At 39.3% G+C, this 8,891-nt stretch overlaps 1 non-coding gene across 1 annotated transcript; it reads left to right on the forward strand.

The window, feature by feature from the left end:
* Positions 1–2,444: 2,444 nt before the first annotated feature.
* LOC130977799 (small nucleolar RNA R71) lies at positions 2,445–2,552 on the forward strand. The gene has a single exon (XR_009085475.1). It is a non-coding gene; the product is annotated as a small nucleolar RNA R71 (small nucleolar RNA).
* The last annotated feature ends 6,339 nt before the right edge of the window (positions 2,553–8,891 follow it).

The following is an 8,891-nucleotide window of genomic DNA, read 5'->3' on the forward strand; positions in this document are numbered from 1 at the left end:
GGTCGCCCCAAGGGGAGCTTTCTTGAACTCCCGAGCAATAGCGGCATGAAGACTAGCCATCCGAACACAGCTCCGCGCCATATACTGAAAGTGATGCTCCATAGACGCATCATCAGTAGAAATAAAGGTCTGGGGGAGAATGTGCTGCTCAATCCAACCAAGAGCGTCAAAATCCTTATCATTGAAACCGGCAAGCTCTTGAGAGGTCTTCTGTTTCTTGGGGGGAGGACCCGAGGTCGAAGACGGGGAAAGGTGACCGGGTCCGGAGGTCGGAGGATCTTGAGTTATAGCTCGGAACTGAGGAGTCGGAATGGTCTTCGACCGAGTCTGAACACCCACGGTAGTCCTCTGCGGAGAAGATCGGGCAGAAGCCTCAGCCTCGATATTCCGAGCAGCCGCAGACTTCTTCGACCGACGAAGAAACTTCATGGAATCCGCCTGAGAAGACATCTCTGCAGAAACAAAAAGAAAGGGATTATCACAAACAGGAATTCCACCAAAACAGGCAAAATACTAAAAGGACGAAGCTCGGAGAGGTCGGGAACTACCTAACTCGGAACGGAGAAGGCTTGGATCTCCCAACATTTTCTTCGTGTCCAAGTGAGGTGCCCGACCCCATAAACTGCTCAACACACCCGCAAAAGCCTGCTCTACCTCATCTAGACTCTCAAAAGTATACTTAACCGACACTACATTCTCCTGCCAACAAAGAGGAAAAGAAGGCTCCCCACTCTCATCTAGAAAGAAAGGTCGGACATCTCCAGCAGCCCGGACCTTGAAATAGTAGTTCTTGAAATCATGAAACGACTCATCATACAAGGTACAAAACTTCTTTCCCTGGTTAGCCCTAAAAGAGACCCAAGACACCTTCCCAGCACCCGACCCGGCTTCGTCAACGCGAACAGATAGGAAAAAAGAGAAACAGAAGGGGCGACGCCCAACAACTGACACAAAAGTTGAAACAGCTTTAAAAACGCCCAAGAATTTGGATGGAGTTGCGTAGGGGCAAGGTTACAAGACCAAAGGACCTCGGACTCCAAGTCGGTAAAAGGAAGTCGTACACCCAGCTTAGAGAAAAAACAATCGTAAGCATAAAAGAATAGCTTCTCGGAACTTTCTAAAGGCGGGAAGCACACTCTCTCCTCGGACTCTGGGGCTACTAGCTCATAATCCCGCTCAGACTCCCTGTTCTCACAAATACTACACTCCCTACGGAACCTAACTAGATACTCAGAATCTACAACAGAAGGGACCCTTAGAGGAACAGGATCTACCCAACCAAGACCACTCGGAATCTTGGTCGACATTGCTTGAAACACCTTTTGAGACATAAAAAATCTTGCCTACAAAGAAGAATACAACAGCAAGCCAAAAATCACATAAATAGGCAGACAGCAAAAAGCCCATTCAGCAGAAGCAAGAAAACAAAAGTTCTTTTAGAAGAAAAATGCAGTAAACCCGAGAACAAAGTACCAAGAGAAAAGAGCCCCCCCACATACAAACAACCGAAGCAATGGCGGCGCCTCTTTCCGGGGCAACCCCAGCATAGAAGAAAAAGAAACAAAAGCATATGTGCACAGCGAAAGTAAAGACGAGAAACAAACCTGGAAGAAAGAAAGAAGACGACGAGCTCCGATGCAAGAAGAACGAAAACAGCGGCGCAGAGGAAACCCCGAAAAACAATCAAAAGAAAGAATCGGAAAAGAAAAACAAAGAGAAAGAAGGAAGATGCTCGAAAGAGAGGCGGCGAAAAACCCAGAAAAAGGGAAAGGGAACAGAATAAACAAAGAAAATGAGGAAAGGGGCAAATAAATAATGCCTTCACAGAGCCCGAACGGAAATCGAGGAGAAACGGTAAAAAGCAATAAATGCTAAAACGGCCATTTTCAAATTTTGAAAAGACGACTATGCCCGAGCTCGACCTCTCAAAAGGACGAACTCGGACAGGGGCACTGTTCATACCCTGACCGAGCTCTCCGAACTCAGGAAGTTCGCAGAAGGTCCGACCTCGTCCCAAAGGCCCACGCCTGAGGTCGGACCTCGGACAATAAAGCCAAAGGAGCCCAAAGCAGGCCCAAAACGAAGGAACATAGCCCAATCTAAAGGCGGCTAAAGCCCAGAAAGATAAAGGCGGTTCCCTTGAAGATAAGATGACCTCACCTAAAGATAAAGATAAGATAACTAACTTATCTTATCCACAGGAGGCCACATCTCATCATTATAAATACACTGGAGCACCCAGGTATAACTCATACTCTAATTCTACTCAATATCTGCTTGGACCCATGCTAACTTAAGCATCAGAGTGTCATTGCAGGTACAACCCCCCGCCGCTCAAGCACACCAAGCTCGGGTCACGGAACCCCTACCTCGGGTCTTGCCAGACGACCGAGCTACACGTTTCAGGTAACCCTCGGAACAATACCTATGATGCTCCATTCAGAAAGCATGTCAGAAGGACACTTTCTGATCAATTGTTTGTATCTTTCCCAAGCTTCATAGAGGGATTCACCTTCCTTCTGTCTGAAGGTTTGGACTTCCACTCTAAGCTTACTCAATTTTTGAAGTGAAAAGAACTTTGCTAAGAAGGCATTGACTAGCTTTTCCCAAGAGTTCAGGCTTTCTTTAGGTTGTGAATCCAACCATATCCTAGCTCTATCTCTTACAGCAAAAGGGAATAGCATAAGTCTGTAGACCTCAGGGTCAAGCCCATTGGTCTTGATAGTGTCACAGATTTGCAAGAATTTAGCTAAAAATTGATGAGGGTCTTCCAATGAAAGTCCATGGAACTTGCAATTCTGTTGCATTAGAGAAACTCATTGAGGCTTAAGCTCAAAGTTGTTTGCTTCAATGGCAGGGATAGAGATACTTCTCCCAAAGAAGTCGGGAGTAGGTGCAGTAAAATCACCCAGCACCTTCCTTGCATTGTTGGCATTGTTGTTGTTTTTGGCTGCCATGTCTTCTTCTTGTTCGAAGATTTCTGTTAGGTCCTCTACAGAGAGTAGTGCTTTAGCTTCTCTTAGCTTTTGCTTCAAGGTCCTTTCAGGTTCAGGGTCAGCCTCAACAAGAATGCTTTTGTCTTTGCTCCTGCTCATATGAAAGAGAAAAGAATAAGAAAATATGGAATCCTCTATGTCACAGTATAGAGATTCCTTGAGATGTCAGAGGAAAAGAAGAATAGAAAGATGAGGTAGAAGAATTTGAACTTATCAAGAGGGATAGAGTTCGAATTGTGCATTGAGGAGGAGTGTTAGTCCATAAATAGAAGGATGTGAGAAGAGGGGAAGAATTTTCGAAAATAAATTAAAAGATTTTGAAGAAATTTTGAAAAACTGAAGAATGATTTTCGAAAATTAAAGTTGGGAAAGAAATAAAGTGATTTTTGAAAAAGATTTTTGAAAGTGGAAATCAAAAAGATATGATTGAAAAGTTATGGTTTTAAAAAGATATGATTGAAAATATATGCTTGAAAAACAATTTAAAAAGATTTGATTTTTAAAATTAATGACTTGGCTAACAAGAAATTTAAAAGATATGATTCAGACATTAAACCTTTCTCAACAGAAAAGGCAACATACTTGAAATGTTTGAATCAAATCATTAATTGTTAGCAAGTATTTTTGAAAATGGAAAGAAATTGATTTTGAAAATATATGATTGAAAAGATATGATTTGAAAAAGATTTGATTTTGAAAAATTATGGAGATTTGAAAAAAATCTGAACAAAATCTTTCCTCTTGTGCCATCCTGGCGTTAAACGCCCAGAATGGTATCCATTCTGGCGTTTAACGCCCAAAACTCTACCTTTTTGGGCGTTAAACGCCCAGCCAGGGACCCTGGCTGGTGTTTAAATGCCAGTTTTCCTTCCTCACTGGGCGTTTTAAACGCCCAACTTTTTCTGTGTAATTCCTTTGTTGTATGTTCTGAATCTTCAATTCTCTGTATTAATGACTTGAAAAGACACTAATTAAAATTTTTTTTTGAATTTTTAATGATGAGGAATAATCAAAATGCAACTAAAATCAAATAAATAATGCATGCAAGACACCAAACATAGAAGTTTGTATACTATTGACACTAACAAATTGAGAATGCATATGAAAAATAACAAAACACTCAAGACACGAGAATTTAAAGATCAGAGCAAGGAAATCATCAAGAACATCTTGAAGATCAATGAAGAACATAATGCATGTAGTTTTCGAAAATTAGAAGACTAAAAACATGCAATGGACACCAAACTTAAAATTAGACACTAGACTCAAACAAGAAACATAAAATTATTTTTGGTTTTAGGATTTTATAATTTTTTTGTATTTTTTCGAAAATTATATGGAAAAGAAAATAAAGAGATTCAAAATTTTTAATAAGAATTCCAGGAATCATGCAATGTTAGTCTAAAGCTTTAGTCTAAAGAAATTAGACATGGCTAGCCAAGCTTCAGCAGGACATTACATTCAACAGCTAAATTGATGAGAATCAATAAGCCTCTGTGATGATAAAAACATCACCTTAAAACTCTAGAATTCATTCTTAAAAATTCTGAAGAAAAATACCTAATCTAAGCAACAAGATGAACCGTCCGTTGTCCAAACTCAAACAATCCCCGGCAACGGCGCCAAAAACTTGGTGCACGAAATTGTGATCATCAATGGCGCCATCAACATGGTACGCTCAATTGCAATCTCAACTCTTTAACACAACTTCGCACAACTAACCAGCAAGTGCACTGGGTCGTCCAGTAATAAACCTTACGCGAGTAAGGGTCGATCCCACGGAGATTGTTGGTATGAAGCAAGCTATGGTCATCTTGTAAATCTTAGTCAGGCGGATTCAAATGGTTATGGAGGATTGATAATTAAAAGATGAATAAAACATAAAATAAAGATAGAGATACTTATGTAATTCATTGGTGAGAAATTCAGATAAGCGTATGGAGATGCTTTGTCCCTTCCGTCTTTCTGCTTTCCTACTGTCTTCATCCAATCCTTCTTACTCCTTTCCATGGCAAGCTGTATGTTGGGCATCACCGTTGTCAATGGCTATAGTCCCATCCTCTTAGTGAAAATGTTCAACGCGCTCTGTCACAGCACGGCTATTCATCTGTCGATTCTCGATCATGTCGGAATAGAATCCAGTGATTCTTTTGCGTCTGTCACTAACGCCTCACAATCATGAGTTTGAAGCTCGTCACAGTCATTCAATCCCGGAATCCTACTCAGAATACCACAGACAAGGTTTAGACCTTCCGGATTCTCAAGAATGGCCGCCAATGGATTCTAGCTTATACCACGAAGATTTTGATTAAGGAATCCAAAAGATATACATTCAAGCCTTGTTTGCATGTAGAATGGAGGTGGTTGTCAGGCACGTGTTCATAAGTGAGAATGATGATGAGCGTCACATAATCATCACATTCATCATGTTCTTGGGTGCGAATGAATATCTTAGCACAAGAATAAGCTGAATTGAATGGAAAATAGTAGTAATTGCATTAATACTCGAGGTACAGCAGAGCTCCACACCTTAATATGTGGTGTGTAGAAACTCCACCGTTGAAAATACATAAGTGATAATGGTGATCATTGGCTTCGGCCCCAGAGAGGGAACCAGAAGAACCAAGATGAAAATACAATAGCAAAAGGTCTTAATTATAGAGAACTAGTAGCTTAGGGTTTACAGAAATGAGTAAATGACATAAAAATCTATTTCCGGGCCCACTTGGTGTGTTCTTGGGCTGAGCATTGAAGCTTTCATGTGTAGAGACTTTTCTTGGAGTTAAACACCGGCTTTTGTGCCAGTTTGGGCGTTTAACTCCCACTTCTGTGCCAGTTCCGGCGTTAAACGCCGGGAATTCTTGAGCTGATTTGGAATGCCGGTTTGGGCCATCAAATCTCGGGCAAAGTATGAACTATTATATATTGCTGAAAAGCCCAGGATGTCTACTTTCTAACGCAATTAAGAGCGCACCAATTGGGCTTCTGTAGTTCCAGAAAATTCACTTCGAATGCAGGGAGATCAGAATCCAACAGCATCTGCAATCCTTTTTCAGCCTCTGAATCAGATTTTTGCTCAGGTCCCTCAATTTCAGCCAGAAAATACCTGAAATCACAGAAAAACACACAAACTCATAGTAAAGTCCAGAAAAATGAATTTTAAATAAAAACTAATAAAAATATAATAAAAACTAACTAAAAGATACTAAAAATAATGCCAAAAAGCGTATAAATTATCCGCTCATCATTTATCAATTGGTTTTGGGAGAGTTGGGAACATTGGTTGGGATAAAAGTGTATTTTTTGTGTTTTTGTCAATATTTTGGGAAATTGGGTACATACTCATGCATTGAATGTAAAACCATATGCATTGATACTTTTGTATATACTTTATTGCAAAAAGAAAAAATAATATAAAATAAAGAAAATATATATATATATATATATATAAATATATATATATATATATATATATATATAGAGAAAAGAAAGAAAAAGAAAAGCAATAAGAAGGGGATAAAATGTCCCAAGTAAAGTTCAATAATAATCAATGCATATGTGTGGTGACCAAAAATAGAATGCATGAGTGTGTGAAAAAGTGAAGAATGGGCAGTTAGGTTTGTTTAGAATTGTCTAGGTTGTCATAGGTTAGGTCGGAAGCTTAGGTTAATCAAAGATTCAAATTCTAGTCTACTTGACCATATGCATCCTACCTTGATCCTAGCCCCATTACAACCTATGGAAGACCTCTTGATATTTGTATGCATGCATGAAATAATTGTTGATTGTTAGATGAAATACAAATCTTGGAAAGCATGATTAGGGGAGAATTGCGTGAATTAACCCCAACACTCGAGTGCCTAGAGCGGATACACATCCGGTGAGGGTTCGATTGCTCAATTACATGTCTCCTCTTACGATCATCTTTTCTTGCAAGTTTGTGAAAACTTTCAATGATTCAATTCAATTGTGGGTTTGCTTTGATTGCTATTGCCTTAGCCCTAGTGCCTGTATATGTATTCTTGGAAATTGACTTATTTTGACCAAGTGGATGCATTTAGTTAGATAGATTGCATATAGATAGGTTACATTTAGTTAGTTTGCATTGAATAAATGTGATACCCTTTTGCTTCTTTCTTGATTTTAGCATGAGGACATGCTTAGTTTAAGTGTGGGGAGATTTGATAAATCCCAATTTTGTGGTTTATTTTGTGCTTAATTTGGGGGATTTTATCACCTTTTCCCACACTTATTCAATAAAATAGCATGGTTTTGTAATTCTCCCTTGAATTGTGCTTAAGTGTAAAAACATGCTTTTTAGGCCCTTAAATTGGTGATTTTAACTCACTTTAATTCCATCCGATGCCTTGATATGTTTGTTGAGTGATTTCAGGTTCATAGGGCAAGTATTGGATGGAAGAAATGAGAAGAAAAGTATACAAAGTGGAGAATGCATGAAGAAACCAAGAATTGGGAATGCATCAATGGGCGCGCATGCGTACAAGGCGCGTGCGCGCAAAAGTGAGTTCGCCTAAGGACGCGCTTACGTACCTGCCACGTCCGCACGGATGAAGAATTAGCCAATCGACGTGCACGCGTACATGGCGCGCACGCGCCGATACTCGCACGTGACTCACTTAAAGGCAAAACGCTGGGGGCAATTTTTGAGCAGTCCAGGCCCAATTCCAACATGTTTCTGAGTGTATTTCATGTAGAATTGAAGCCCAAGCAAGGGGGAGCAAATGATTGTAGCATCAGCATCATGTAGTGTAGTTTCTAGAGAGAGAAGCTCTTTCTTCTCTCTAGAATTAGGGTAGATTAGGTTAATTTCATCTTAGATCTAGTTCCAATTTCATGTTCTCATCTTGTTTTTTCTATAATTTCATGTTTCTATTCTTGATTCCTCTTAGTTTTCATGTTAATTCCCCTTTTTGCTATCTTTTGTGATGATGAACTCTTGTCGGATTTGGACCTTCTCTTTAATGCAATTTAATGTTTGATGTTCTTTTATTGTTGATTTTAGTTGAGATTTTACCTTCCTTACAATTGGTATTTGTTAGATTTCACTAATTTTTGCCATTTATTATGCTTTCCTTTTATGCCTTCTAAGTGTTTGACAAAATGCTTGGAAGGATTTTAGAGTAGAATTCTATGCTCTTGGCTTGGGAAGGTAACTTAGGAACTCTTGAGTTGCTAATGTCCAAGTGATTGATGATTGGAAGCCATTGACCTTAGATCTCACTAATTGAATTGGTGGAGACCTAGGACTTATGGACTTGGATTGACATAACTCATTTGACTCACCTTTATTAGTTAGAGGATGACTTAATGGGGTTGATCCTTGTCAATTCTCATGTGGTTAGTGATAAGGATAGAGATCCTTGACCACCAACCCTTGCCAAGGCCTTTTTGTTATTTGAATTTCCTTATCATTTACTTTTTATGTCTCTTATTCCAAAAACCCCCAAAATATTCCTTCATAGCCAATAATTGACCACTTCATTGTAATGCTCGTGAGATGACCCGGAGTCCAAATACTCCGGTTAATTCTTATTTGGGGTTTGTTACATGTGACAAAACCATAATTTTAATTTGATGCGAGAGTTGTTTGTTGGTTTGGAGCTATGCTTATAACGAAGTAATTCCTTTCTTTAAGAAGAAATTCTAGACCGACAACGATTCTCGCTATCACAAGCTTGCAAACTTCCGTAACACTTGTTTAAAACTTTTTGCAAATTTTTAGGTCTTGAATCAAGGGAGAAAATAATAAAGGAATAAATAGGGTATTGTTAGTTATGAGTTTAGAGCCGGTGACATAGGTTTGGAATATTTGTGTAATTTCTAGATTGAATTGGTGAATGTTGAGTTATGAAGTGTATGGTTGAAGAGATTATT

The sequence above is a fragment of the Arachis stenosperma genome, chromosome 4 (assembly GCF_014773155.1).
Source record: "Arachis stenosperma cultivar V10309 chromosome 4, arast.V10309.gnm1.PFL2, whole genome shotgun sequence".
Lineage (NCBI taxonomy): Eukaryota > Viridiplantae > Streptophyta > Magnoliopsida > Fabales > Fabaceae > Arachis > Arachis stenosperma.